Here is a 14,520-nt window from a genome sequence, read left to right as displayed (position 1 = left end):
GTAAACCACCCAGCATAGGTACTGGGAACTGAACTCGGCCCTCTGCAAGAACAATACACAGGCGCATAAGCACTGAGCCGTCTCTCTAGTCCTTCTCTGTTTTTCGAGACAGGGTCTCTCACTGAACCTGGGACTTGATGGTTCAGCTAGACCACCTGGCCAGTGAGTCTGGGACCTGCTGTCTTCCCCCTCCCAGTAACGCTTTGGTTACTATGTTGTCCCCCATGGCTTTCTCATGGGTGCTGCAGATCCACAGTCAAGTCTTCTTGGTTTACCCACCTTACCTATCAGGTCCATCTCTCAAGCCCCAGGTTTGTTTATTGCTAACATGTTAAACCTGTTTTCCTAAACACGTTCTTTCTTCTTTCTCTCCCTTTCTCTCTGCCTCTCTCTCACACATGCACACACATAGGGAAAGAAAGAGAGCACACGCTTTTCTTATTGTGTGCATGTGGGTGTATACAGTGTATGGTGAGTGTATATAGATGTTTTGGGCAGCAAGTGCTTTTACCCGCCGAGCCATCCCACCTGCCGACACTGGGCTGTTTGGCATGGTCCCTTGGGATCGAACTCAAGCTCTCAGAGCAAGCACTTTATGGGCTGAGCCATCTCCCTAGCTCCTTAATCGCTTCTTTGGCTCTTTTCAGATCCAAATCCCAGAGGATGTGCTGTGCCAGACCCTGAGCCTTTAGAGCCCTGTGCCCTGTCATTTAATGAGTGTTGTGTTCCCCAATTCTGAGGAGCCATGTCACTTTGCTCAGCTCCCCTGCTGCAAGCAAGGGCAACGATGAGGCATGTGTGCAGCAGGGCTTTCTGCACAAGACATCAGCAGCACAAAGGACGAGCCTCCTCACAATCTTCTCCCTTCTCAGGCAAGGGCCAGACAGAAGAAGAACCCTGATCGCTCAGCAGACAGCACGTGCAGCCAGAAAACTGTTGTTCAGATGAGGGAACAGCTTGAAGAAAAGTGCAGGACCCGCCCAGGGTAGCCCGTTGGAGTTCAGCTTGGCCTCAGCTAAAGACTGCCCCCGGGTACATGCAGTTTAACAGAATCAAACAAACTAAAGGAAAACTTAATAACCATCTAGCACCATTTATTTATACTTAAGATCTCCCCCTCCCCCACTCTCTCAGAAAGTAGAGATTACCTTCAAATATCCATTTTCCTCCCCACCTCTCCCCAATTCACTCTATTATTAGCATCTTGCATTAGCGTAGGACGTTTGTTCCAATAGTGATTCATTTTTATTAATTAACACCCGTGACTTGCAGTAGTATTTACTCTCTGTGTTGTACATCCAATAGGTTTTGATAAATGCGTAAGTTCATGCAGCCATCATAGTAGTCTAATATAAGAGGTTTTACTGCCTTAAACTTTTTCTGGGTACCACCAATTTATCCTTCTCTCCTTCCTCTCCAGTAAGCCCTGGTCAACGAATGGTCTATGGTTGAAAATCATACAGTACTTTGTCTTTTTAGGTTGGCATCTTTTGTGGCTTGGTGGCTTATTAATTTATTTTAATATATTTATGTCTTTATATTTATTTAAAGTATATGAGTGCTCTATCTGCATGTATGCCTGCCTCCCAGAAGAGAGCCAGAAGAGGACATTAGATTCTAACATAGATGGTTGTGAGCCACCTTGTGGTTTCTGGGAATTGAACTCAGGTCCTCCAACTTGTGGATCAGATGGAAGCTCCCAGCTGCTGCTCCAGTGCCATGCCTGCCTGCTTACCTGCTGTCACTTTCCCCACCATGATGGCCACAGGCAAGCCTCCTAATCAGATGCTTGCTTTTATAAGTTGCTTTGGCCATGGTGTCTTTTCACAGCAACAGGACAGTAACTAAAACAGCTCCAAATGAGATTATCTTGAATCAGAAATCTTTCCCCTCAAATGTTTGTAGACACCATGCTAGTGTGCTCTGGCATTTAGTGTTATTGAGTCACAAATGAGCCTAACCTACTTTTGTCTTTGTAGATACCTGAGTACATGTGCCTCTATCCTTAAAGGTTGGCTTCCCACCGGTACCAGTGCTCAGGAACTAGCTGAGGTGTATATGCGGGGGTCCTGATTTCTGTTGCCCTTGGAGCATAATGAAACTTCTCAGAAAGCACACTCCAGATTTTCAGCCACTTGGGGAATTTATTTTCATGCCTCTTCAACTATCCTTGTCCCAAATACTCCAGTTTCCCTTGACTACTTAAGTTCAATCCCATCTTCATCATCTTCCTACCTGCCTCCTTCTCTTTTGAAAAGTTTCTCAACTTTGCCCTCGACATCACTATTTTGGCTTCTGAGGGTTAGTTTTCTTGCTATTGCCAATGTGAATTTTAACACACATCTTTGCTCATTTATTTTGTTTTGTTTTTAAGGTGCTTTTTGCTTATAGCTTTCTGCTTAATTTTAGAGCTCATGTTCCCTACACCCATGATTGAGGACATCATGTGATATTCCAATATTCTTCTGATTCTTCTAATAAATAGTATTTTACTTTATAATTTCTAAGTCTTAGTAGGCCCTACTCTATAGCCTGTTTGGTTTTGGATGACCTTAGATGGACATGCAGAGTTCACCCAGGTCCAGCTGGGTCCCATAAGCTGTAGCTCCTAAATCTTCTATAAAGGCGGACATGAAAATCTAGTTCACAGCCTGCATTGTTATCATGATTGCACCCATCTCCAGCTGTGTCCTATAGCAGCCACTTGCTACACAGTGGAAGTTCCAATGACAGCATTGTCTCATCTCTACCTTTTCTGTGGTTGCAGGAGGTGGGGAGGTCAGCACCTCAGCTAGCTCAGTCTGCGAGAGTGTGTCCCCAGACTGAATGTGTCTCCTCCAAGCCCACCAGGGTGATGGCAGGGTCAGCTTACCCCACAGGGAGCCCCAGGCCCACCTGCTTTCCACATTGAGCATGGGGTGAAAGGCTTCTGTTTCAGCCTTCGGTTTCTGGGAGGTGAAGGAAAAATGGACAAAGCTGGGAAAGCCCCATGCTCACCTCTCTCTGCTCCTGTGACCTGAGAAACAGTCAACCCCACCTCATCAATCTGAGTGTATCAGCTCTGAGACTTAGGTGGGAAAATCTCCCTGCAAAGTCCTACCACCCCAGAACAAAGGGAACAGAAGACTGATTGCAGCCGTGGCTGCAAATCATTGATTCTGATAAGCATTTGTGTTGATAGGGCCAGTGCAGCTCATTCATTCAACAAACAGTTTTTGTTTTTCATTTCTTCTTTTGGTGTGCGTGTGCGCGTGTAGGCTCAATTTTCTTAACCAATATATTTTATTAACAACTTCGTGACCGAGCATGCGTCACTTATAACCCGACTAACCAAAACAATAGGAAATGAGGATTAATGGACACAATAACAAAACCTTAAGGATAACAGTTCCGAGGAGGTTGATTCTCTGGGCATGAGCCGTAAGATTTCTTCCGCTGGAACCTGAGGTAACTAGAACCCAGAGCCTCAGCAGGAGCAGGAGCCCCGAAGCCCTCCCTTGAGCAATTTTCTCTAGGAGAGTCTTGAAGTGCAGTGATGAACAGCCAAATCTATCCCAAGTCTCCAAAGAGCCCCGCCTCCAGTTCCGGGCCATTTATATATCTCCTCCCAGAGTCAAGTCATGAGATCTTTTCAGCTGGCAGCAATTAAGCTCCTGCACGAGGTGGTTGCTCTTCTAGTGAATTAACCTCACCTATTCTCTGACGAGACCATTCCAATCCCGCACTTGGGATCCTAAAAAACAGGTTTATCTCTCCTTCATGTGCGCGCGCGCGCGCGCGTGTGTGTGTGTGTGTGTGTGTGTGTGCGTGCATATGGAAGTGGGAGGTCGATGACAGATGTCTTCCTTGGTTGCCCTTCACCTTAGTTTTTGAGACAGGGTCTCCTATTAAACCTGGAGCTTACTGATTCAGCTAGACTGCTTGGTCTTCTGTCTCTGCCTCCCCAGTGCTGGGATTACAGGCACCACTGCCACACCCAGTTTTAAAGAGGTGAGGGATTTGAATTCAGATCCTCACGCCTGTGTGGCAAGCACTTCGCCGGTTAGCCATCTCCCCAGCCCGTCAACAAATGGTGTGTGTGTGTGTGTGTGTGTGTGTGTGTGTGTGTGTGTGTGTGTGTGTGTCTGCCTTCACTGAGCAGTATACACAGGCTGGCATCTCTTTGGATGCTGAGAAATGCCCTGCCCAGCACCATTTAGGATGAGAAATAACCTGGAGAGCAGCCTTCAAGAAAATGTTGTGGCTTCTCTGAGCATCCAGAGGCCTCTGACAAGCAGGAGAGGCTGCTGGGAGGGAGAAAGAGGCTACTTTGGAGACCAAGCATCCACAAGGCTGTGGCTCCCCAGAATCAGGCAGAATTGCACAAACTCCAATGAATTAAGAGTGTAAATTGAGCAGATCGACTTAGCTTGTGCAGTACAATAAAGATCTGCAAACACTCAACTCCGTATTGAACCTGAGGCAGGGTGATTAATTCATTATTCACTTCCTAGGCTGGAAGTGAAAGTGTGTACACCCAGGGGCCAGCGCAGATGAGCATGGTCATAAATCACGCTATTTAGAAGTCTAGCAATGAGAAAATCAGCTGGCTGCAAGGGGGTGTTCTGTAGGCAGCAACAGAGGCTGCAGAGCCAAGGCAGGCCAGTTCACTCTCTGGAACCGCCCCAGTTGGCCAGGCATTTGGCTTCCAAGCCAAGGCAGCTAGCCTCTCTGCCACCCGCCTTGGCGCTTCCTGGCTTTACCACAAGCAAACAAACTCCATTCTGCCCGGCAGAAGTGTGCTTGTGACCTGAGATGGCCTCTCCCATAAGTGGATCAAGCCCTAGGAATAGCATTAAAAGCCCCCAAAGGGCCGCTACGGTTTACTGGTGTAAACTAGTTCCCATCTCTTTCCTGCCTCTGTTCTGAGTTCCAGGTCTTTCTGGCCAGGCTTAAGTGTCTCAGCATCCTTCAGTCAGAGTCCCTGGCTGTCACCAGGTGCCAACACTGAGCTACTGTCTTTACCCTCCAATCTCTGCTGGCTTCATACAAGAGTTCTTTGGAAGATTTGAATTTCATTTAGAGAGTAACAACACAATGAGTCTTTTTTGCATAGACCGCCTAACTTAATCTTCATTTACAGTGAGAGAGGTTTCTTTTCTATAGTTTATAGCAGAGGAAACTTGAGGCTTAACCCAGTGAAGTGGCCTGCTAGGATGCCACCTTTGGTTGGTCTATCTGCAGAGCCTGGCTTTCTACTGTTTGTAACAGGCCATCTCACTTAGCCAGAACATTGTGGTACTTTGCTAAAATGTTACCGACATGTTTCAGGGCCTGCCAGACTTGACTCTCTTCCCTGGAGCCAGAGTGAGCCCCGAGAGACTGGCCAGGGCTTTACTTGCTACCAAATTTAGCATGAAAAAAAAATGAAGTAAAATAAATGACTAAAAGCATTACCCACAGTGTTTGCCATTCTCCTCCCGAGCACAGCAGCTCTCCTTAAAAAAGGGAAAAGCGTCCTGACTCCTCTCATCCCTCCTCCGATGACAGTCTGTCTACAGTGCTCTTTGCCTCACTGTGCACAAAGAAATGTGGCTCTCTTAAATCTGCTTATGGAGCAAGAGAGCGAACAGCAGAATTCCTTAGCAAAAGGTCTCTCATCGAGGGATTACTGGGCGATACTCACTCATTCTCTGCGTTATGACTCACGATGCCTTTCCCAAGAACAGGCATACTCTTCTGAAGACTGCCCCTTCCGCCAGGCAGGGAGGGACCACCGGTGACCGGAACTGAGGCCTCAGCTTCAGGTGGGGCTTCTGCTGTTGGCTTCCCTTAGTCCCGCTGACGTTGTGTTGATCAAACCCCATGTGAATGTCCCCAGGACAGCCAGTCTCAACCTGGAGAATGGTGTGTGTGTGTGTGTGTGTGTGTGTGTGTGTGTGTGTGTGTGTGTGTGTGTGTGTGTGTGTGTGTGTGGCCTGAATGGATCACCAGATAGGCCCTGCAGAGCCTGCTTCCTGCTCACATTAAGCAGGTAGCAACTCAAGGCTGTTAGAGAGAGGGACAGAGGGCTTCAACAGCCACATTTTCTCTGTCTACTTGCAGGGTTGTTTGCTCACGGTGCTTGTAGTGGGGTGGGGTCGCTCCAAGTGACCAGGGACATGGACACAGGCAGTGCCTGCCGGCATCCATGATTGGGATGTGATGTGAACTGAGGCTCTGAAGACTGAGGAAAACCTGGGGAAAGTTGCATTTGGCTTAAGCCAAGATATAAGCATCCTCAGTGATCAGGACATGGTGTCTGGATGCAGCGGGTTGTACTTTCCTCATTCCACACCAACCTGCCAACAGAAGCTGTGAACTTTTACTCATTACTTGAGGAAATGAACTTTCTAAGCAGGTACAACCCAAATACCTAAACCAAGTACCCCTAAAACTGCATCCTGCCAAAGAAATATGCGAAACTGAACTGCAAACCAGAGTGGAAATATGCTCAATTGGTGTGTGTGTGTGTGTATGTGTGTGTATGTGTGTTTGTGTGTGTGAGTGTGTGTTTGTGTGTGTCTGTGTGAATGTGTGTTTGTGTATGTGTGTGAGAGTGAGTGTATGGTTTTGTGTGCATGTGTCAGTGACTGTGTGTGTCTGTGTGAGAGTGTGTGTTTGTGTGTGTGTGTCTGTGTGTATGTTAATGAGTGTGTGTCTGTGTGAGAGTGAGTGTGTGTGTTTGTGTGTATATGTGTGAATGTGTGTATGTCACAGTGGTAGGGATAGAACCCATGACCTCACAGATGTAGGTTGGAGCTCTACACCTGAGCCCCAGCCCCAGCCCCAGCCCCAGCCTCAGCCCCAGCCCCAGCCCCAGCCTGGTGTGTTTTTGAGTGAAGGCATGATGAAATAATGACTTTTAAATGACAATCTGGAGCAGGGAGATGATTTGGTCAGTCAAATGTTTGTCCTGCAAGCATGGGAACCCGGATTTGATCCCTGGAACTCATATTTGAAAAACAGTCCAGGCTTGGGGGTTCACACTTCTAATGCCAGTGTTTGGAAGGTGGAGACTGGCAGAGCCCTGGGGATTGCTGGCCAGAAAGCCAAGCTTTATGAGTTCCAAGCTACTGAGAGATCTTGTCTCTAAACAAAAAGAAAAGCAGATGGCACCTGAGATCATCTTCTGGGCTATGCACACACATGCATGCGTGCACGCGCGCATGCACGCACACACACACACACACAAATGTACATTTGCAAAAGCACATGCACCTGAGATGGTCCTCTGGCCTACACACATGCACATATACTTGTATGTACATGAACACATGCACTCACACACATGCACAATCATAATTATTCCAGGGAATCTTTATTTACATGTAGTAAGATGCACAGGTCCTCAGAGGACAGCTCAGGACTTTCGGTGTGTGTGTGTATGCTCTTTTGTATGGTGGCCACCATCTTATGAAACAGAATATGCCCAACTCCAGCCAATTCCCCACGGCTTCTCCCTAGTCAGTCCCCACCCTCCTGGGTGAGAACTGTACTAATTTGTTCACTGAACTTTAATTTGCTGCTGCCTTTGAACTGCACATAACTGGAACCAGACCTGTGCATTCTCTGGCTTCTTTAGCTTAGTGTAATGTGTTTGAGATTAATTCGTGCTGCTGATAGTATCAGCAGTGAGTTCCATTCTACCGTTGAATCGTCAGCTCACACGGCGAAGACAGACAAATCTGCTGATCCACTTGCCTGCTGACAGACAGTTGTTTTCTTTCTAGTATTTGGTTGTTAAGAATACAACTGGATACAGCCTTTTTGTTCATCCTTGTTACAGAAGGCGTTGTATAAAAGTACAAATCCTCTATGTTAAATAGCACTTTATTAGAAACTGCCAGGCTTTATGCAGTAGGTTTAAAAATAACTCGCAGAAACGTGGACTAAAGGTAGAGCACCACTAAACTTACATAATAACTCATATGTTAAATGTTTTTATTTATGTGTATGAGTGTTTGATTGCATGTATGTACGGTATGATATGATATGATGTAAGTGTACCACATATGTGCTTGGTGCCCACAGAGACCAAAAGAAACCACTGGATACCTTGGAACTGGAGCTAAAGATGATTTGAGCCACCATGTGGGTGCCAGGAACTAAACCCAAGTCCTGTGCAAGAGCAGTAAGTACTCTTAACCACCCAGCCGTATCTCCAGCTCTGAATTTATATATGCGTATATGTATAATTTTTATTATTGATTATGTGCACATGTGTGATTTACATGTGGGTATGTATGTGCACACAAGTGCAGGTTGCCTGTGGAGGTCAGAGTTACCAGATGAGAGCGACAGTCACTTGCGGTTGTGAGTTGTCCTACATGGGTGTGAGCTATCCTAGGTATGGGTGAGCTGCCTTACGTGGGTGTGAGCTGCCCTGTGTGGAAGTGTGCTGCCCTACATGGGTGTGAGATGCTCTGCATGGGTGTGAGCTGTCCTAGGTGGGTGTGAGCTGCCCTGTGTGGGTGTGAGCTGTCCTATGTGGGTGTGAGCTGCCCTGCATGGGTATTGGGAATCAAACTTGGCTCCTTTGCAAGAGCAATATGTGCTTTTAATCACTGAATCATCTCTGAGAGCTCCCTCCCATATATTTTTTAAAAATTGGTCAATTAGAAAAAACCATTCAACATTCAAAAATACTTATAAAGATAATTTCATTCTATATAAACTTTAACAATATACTCTTAGGATATACATTTTCAGTATCTAGGCACTTTAAGCAAATTTATGCTAAGTAAACAGGTTAAACAAAGGCTCTTATAGTCTTGTTAGGCCTACCCAACCCTACCTAGTATTGATTCAATTCAGTTTTTAAACAATGCAGACAGGATGTTCTTCCCTAGGAGATCCATACCATCGAGAAACACATGGATGTTATGCATAGAGATATATGGCACTGGGATGCAGGAACAAGTGGACACTTGGTACAGAGCTCCAGGGAGCCTGGTAATGGGCCAGGAACTAGTGTGATGCCCAGGTCATTAAAGCCTGGTGGAACCACACAGGGGCCTCTGCAGTGGTGTGGGCAGAGGAGTGAGAGCCTCTGGGGAGCCCAAGTGATTCACAAGATTTGGCCCAGCAAGATTGGAAGCAATTTGTGTAGAGGAGCTGGTGTGTCATAACAGTGAATAGAGACAGAAGCGTCTCCGTGACAGTGGGCTCAGAACCATGGGACCAGAGAGCCACCTCGTTAGTGGGCTGTGCAAATTCAACACAGTGTCAACCAACTCAGGGCAGATATTTCCATTTTCAATGTCAAAATGTGTTCACATATAGGATTACAAGGTAGGAAAAAAAAAAAGAGTTATCATCAAATGTGTTCGCTATCTCTTCTGTCTTAGTGTCTTGCATATATTTGATAAAACCAGCTCCCTGTCACCTTCCACATTATCCATAAAAAAACCTTCCTGGTAAGGTGACTCTAGACAATGACAGTGAGCTTTGCATTTCACAGAAGCCAGGAGGATTTTGAATGTTTTCACCTGAAAGGAATGATAAACACCTGAGATGTACTTGCTTGGGTGTTGTACAAGGCACTTCATAAGTAAATGTAACCATTTCATGGACTCATTGGAAAATGTAATCATTAACTTGGACAGAATCTGAACAAAGTCCGTGGGAATGCCACCAGACTCCTTTCCAGCGTGCCACGACACTACAAGAACTCTATCAAGGGATTATAAATCCACCTCTTGTCCCAGCTCACCCCCACATGTGCAGAAGAAAGCAGGAAGAGGAAAAGGCCTCAGAGAAATTGAGATGTAGGGTTTATGAATAAGCCCTTATCCACTAACCGGGGCCCAGAGAGGGAGGGAGGGAGGGAGAGGGAGAGGGAAGGGGAAAGGAAGGGGGAAAGGAAGGAGAAGGGAAGAGGGAGACACACACACACACACACACACACACACAGAGAGAGAGAGAGAGAGAGAGGGGAGAGGGAGGGAGGGAGAGAATAGTTCCTAGTGAGTCCACACTAGTTCCTGGCAAACACTGCTTTCTTGTTGAAAAGAAAACTCAGAAGTCCCATTTTCTGTCAGTTCATCTCCGTCTTCGATTTGGTTGGCACTGGTAACACTCGTCAATCAAACTGTGAATTTCATTTATTAACTCTGATTCAAAAATCAGTCTTTTATGATTATGAGTATGTACACATGTATGTATGTATGTATGTATGTATGTATGTATGTATGCACTGGGGGGGGAGGGAGAGAGAGAGCGAGAGAGAGAGAGAGAGAGAGAGAGAGAGAGAGAGAGAGAGAGAGAGAGAGAGAGAGAGGATGCATGCACGTGCTTGCAAGTAAATGAAGGACCGGTGTGGACTAGAGGTAAGCCTTAGGTGTTGTTCTTCAGAAGCTATCCACCTTGCATTTTTGAGACAGGATCCCAAAGCAGCTAGGACAGCTAGCCTAGCTCCTAGGGAGCCCCAGAAACCTGCCTGTGCCTGTTTCCAAATCACCAGCGACCATAAGCCACTATAAACACAGCCACCACACATGTGTAAGGTTCTCATGATTGCATGCAGAGCATTTATCTGACTGAACCATTTCCCCAGCCCTAGCCCGTTTTTCATGGATGTCCTTTCTGTGCCTTCCCTCTGGTTTCCTGGGTTAGATTTTTGCTGTTCTCTGGGCAGGTGGCTCCTTGGACAGGGTGAGCTAAGTTATTTAAATATGTACTTCACAGACGCGTAGACCTGCTGGGGTCTGGGTAGAAAGCAACAGGTGACATTTTGGTCATAACACTTGTGATAAACAAAAAGTTCTAGAGTCTTTTTAAGACACCAATACAAGCTGGCATGGTGGTGTGCACCTTTAATCCCAGTACTCAGGAGGCAGAGGCAGGAGGATCTCTGTGATTTGGAGGCCAACCTGCAGCCTCGTCTGCAAAGTGAGTTCAGGGAAGCCAGGGCTACACAGAGAAACTCTCTATCTCAATAAAACACACACACACACACACACACAGAGAGAGAGAGAGAGAGAGAGAGAGAGAGAGAGGAGGAGAGCTGAGAGGAGGAGAAGAGAGAGAGAGAGAGAGAGAGAGAGAGAGAGAGAGAGAGAGAGAGAGACAGAGAGAGAGAGACAGAGAGAGAGAGACAGAGAGAGAGAGACAGAGAGAGAGACAGAGAGACAGAGACAGAGAGACAGAGAGAGAGACAGAGAGACTGAAAGAGACACACACGGGGGCGGGGGGAGAGAATGCAATATAGTCTTGGTTTAGATGGGAATTTCACTACTTTGTAACAAGAAATGTGGAAAGCTGTTTAAGCTTAAATCTTTCTCATCTGCCTGGGCTTGCTTCCAGCAGGGGCTGGCATGCATCTGGCTTCTGTTACTGTAAACCTGGAACTCTGATTCCTTCTAGGGTGGCCTGTGCTAGCAGCTGGGAGCAGGAATCCTTTGACAGGTACCTCCGTAGAAGGACTCTTCACTCACTGGCCTTTGCACGTGCCGTAAGCCTTCTTGTTCTTTTTAGCTCTTCCAGACAAGAACAGGAGCCCACTTACTGAGTCCCAGCCTTGTCCTCTGCATGGCTGCTCTCTTTAAAGCCATGCACTAACTCTCAGTGAAGCCACCGGTGCCTGTTCTCTTCAGGGGACTCTTCCAAGCCCTCTTCCATTTCCACTGCTCTGACCCTACAGCCTCGTTGTGTCTTAAGAGGCTTAAGAGTATTGGAAACCAGTTCAAAAACACTTATGAAATATTTGAACAGTGGCCACATATGGAATGTGACGTTTCTTTCCACGAGGCAGCCAAGAGGAAGGCAGAGTTCCATCTCTATGTTCAGTTAAAGTAGCTTTCCACTATCTGTTCTAATCTTGACTTTCAACTTCCTCCATTCAGGCTTGAGGGTATTTCTATTACATCATCATCATCAAGTGTGTGTGTGCGCGCGCGCACGTGTGCCACGTCACACACGTAGAGGTCAGAGAGCAGCTTTTTTTTTTTTTTTTTTTTTTTTTTGACCACTTGGTATAACATCATAATGTAACCATTACCCACAAATCTCTGAATTTTGAGTGTGGACTTTGAAAGGTTATCAACACAAATTGTTATATCACTTTCTATAAATGCCTAACACGGGCCAAACTCATTAGTCTAAAGCCCCACCCCCAGACGGGGCCTGACCCAGACACCAAGAACTTCTGTTCAGGTGGCCCACGTCATCCTCTACTCTGGGCAGTTGTCAGAGACCCAGAAAAACACTGGGTTTTTGGCTACAGAGACCATAATCTCAAAGCTGGGTGTCCATTTCAAAGGAGGAGAAGGAGGCAGTGCATATGGTCATGTTTGCATAGCCAGGGTTGTCCCAGAAGGGCAGCTGTGTTCTCTGCTGATCCAGGCTGTGTTCATTGCCTGGCAAGCAAGCCCTGCTTTTGCCATAAAGCATCCAGCAGGGCAGGGCAGCTTTGTTTATGCTCAGTCACAGCCCAGTCGCCTTCCTGCACACGTGGAGACAGAGCATCCTCCAGGCATCTTGAGCAACACCTGATAGTCACATCCCTAGGTGGGCTTGTTGGGCATCCATTCGGGTTGAATTGTCCTACTTTACTTCCAAATGATGATTTTTATGCGGACTCTTCCCAGATCCCAAGACAGAATCCCACGCCACACAGGACCTCTCTTACTATACTTCTACCATGAGGCAGCTACTTAAAGGCACCCTTTAGTGGACTTATTTTAATGACTTATTTCCTATTTGTAGAAGAAGAGAAGGCTGCAGAGCAGCCAGCGTGGATGGTGGTCTACTCGGCAGATGGGGAGTTTGCCATATCTCAGGGGATGTCAGTGTGGGGTTGGCAGGGATTATGCTCAGCTCAGCAGATGTCAGGAGACACAGAATAAAAATGAAGGACCAGTGAGACTTCTCCTGCTTGATGCTGTCCAAGTCCCAGGGATCTAGCCTCAACCCCAGGGAGAAGGGTAGAAAAAACTCTGAACCTGCTATGGTAAAAACTGTCCTGTGGGGAAAGGTCACATGGGGTAAGGGGCACTTGCCCCACAAATAAACTTCATTTGTAAAAAAGTGAAGAGCACCAGTACGATTTGAGTATTAAATGTCCCCTATAGGCAAATGTGTTTGACCCCCTGGTCCTCAGCTGGAGGCGTTTTCGGGGGAGGTTATAGGACCTTAAGAGGTAGGGCTTTGCTGGAGGAAGTAGGTCACTGAGGGAGGAGGAGGGAGGGAGAAGAGGGAAGGGGGAAGGGAGAGGTTGAGGTTTTATACCCAGCTCCATTATCTTACTCCCTCTGCTTCCTGCCTGTAGTTGCAATATGACCAGCTGACTTTGCTGCCACACCTTCCCCACCATGATGGAAAGCATCTCCCAGAACTGTATGACAGAATGAGCTCTTTCTTCCTTAAACTGCTTCTTGCCAGGCCTTCTGTTACAACAGTGAGAAAAATAACTAATATAAACAGTCTAGTTTGTGTTGCTTTTCCAGCTCCTGTGGCTTCTGATCTCAAACTTCAAGTCCTGCTGAAGTTCAGCTACTAACCTCTTTGCCGGTGGACCAGCTTGGTTCTGTTCTTGGGTGGGAGAGGACCTGATGGACAGAGTGCAGGGGTAGACTCCAAGGATCCAGAGAGAGAGAGAGGTCTGAGGAATGGACTAAGAATCTTAGGACATCCAGTAGTCATGGAGAGTAAAGACACTGTAAGCTAGACTCAGGGACTGTTCTCAGGGAAGGCTGGAGAACCCATTCCCGTCATGAGGTAACTCCACCAATGGTCCTCAGTAGTGAGGATTTCCCCCCCCCCCTTACTTCACATTGATGGAAACTGGAGGTTAAATCTCACAAAGCAGTAGAAATGTATAAAAATCACAAAAACAAACAAACAAATAAAACTCAAGAAGGCCATGAGTCTTCAGAGGAATGAACCAGAAGAAAAGGATTCTGGGAGATTGAAAAAAAATGCAGACTACCAAGGCACTGCTTGTTACTCCAGTTCTGATCTGCTCCTGTACCAGGACTCCAGTCAGGCCTGTGTCTCCCTCCCTCCTGAGTAGACCAGAGGCCCCATCTAAACAGCCTTCCTGCAGCAGCTCCCCTCTCCAGGTGGCCAGAAGGGAATTCCAGACCACGGGACATTGACACAGGAGCCAGGTCTATTGGTGCTGTGGCCGCCACAGTTGGTGTGGCTGGATCAGGGGCTGGCATTGGAACAGTGTTTGGTAGCTTGATTTTTGACTGTGCCAGGAACATGCCTCTCAAGCAACTCTTCTATGCCATTCTAGGATTCACCCTGTCTGAGGCCATAGGGCTGTTGTGTTTGATGGTCGCCTTCCTCATCCTCTTCGCCATGTGAGGCTCCATGGGGTCACCCAGCTGCCCCTGCTACTCTGACTCCATGCCAGTCCTGGTGCTGGGGTGTGCTAAGCTTTACCATGCAACGACAGCTATGTGAGAGCAGAACCTCATTCTCCCCAGGACACTGACAGACACCTGGCACATTCTTATTGTCAAGACAAAAAAGCTTCAGATGGGTCACCGAGGC

The 14,520-nt window shown here is 47.0% G+C and overlaps 1 pseudogene; it reads left to right on the top strand.

The window, feature by feature from the left end:
• Positions 1-13,937: 13,937 nt before the first annotated feature.
• On the top strand, positions 13,938-14,331 carry LOC127198578 (ATP synthase F(0) complex subunit C1, mitochondrial-like; annotated as a pseudogene).
• Positions 14,332-14,520: the final 189 nt, after the last annotated feature.

The sequence above is a fragment of the Acomys russatus genome, chromosome 14 (genome assembly GCF_903995435.1).
Source record: "Acomys russatus chromosome 14, mAcoRus1.1, whole genome shotgun sequence".
NCBI lineage: Eukaryota > Metazoa > Chordata > Mammalia > Rodentia > Muridae > Acomys > Acomys russatus.
The sequence above is the reverse complement of the archived record's forward strand: the minus strand, read 5'-3'. Positions and strand labels throughout refer to the sequence as shown.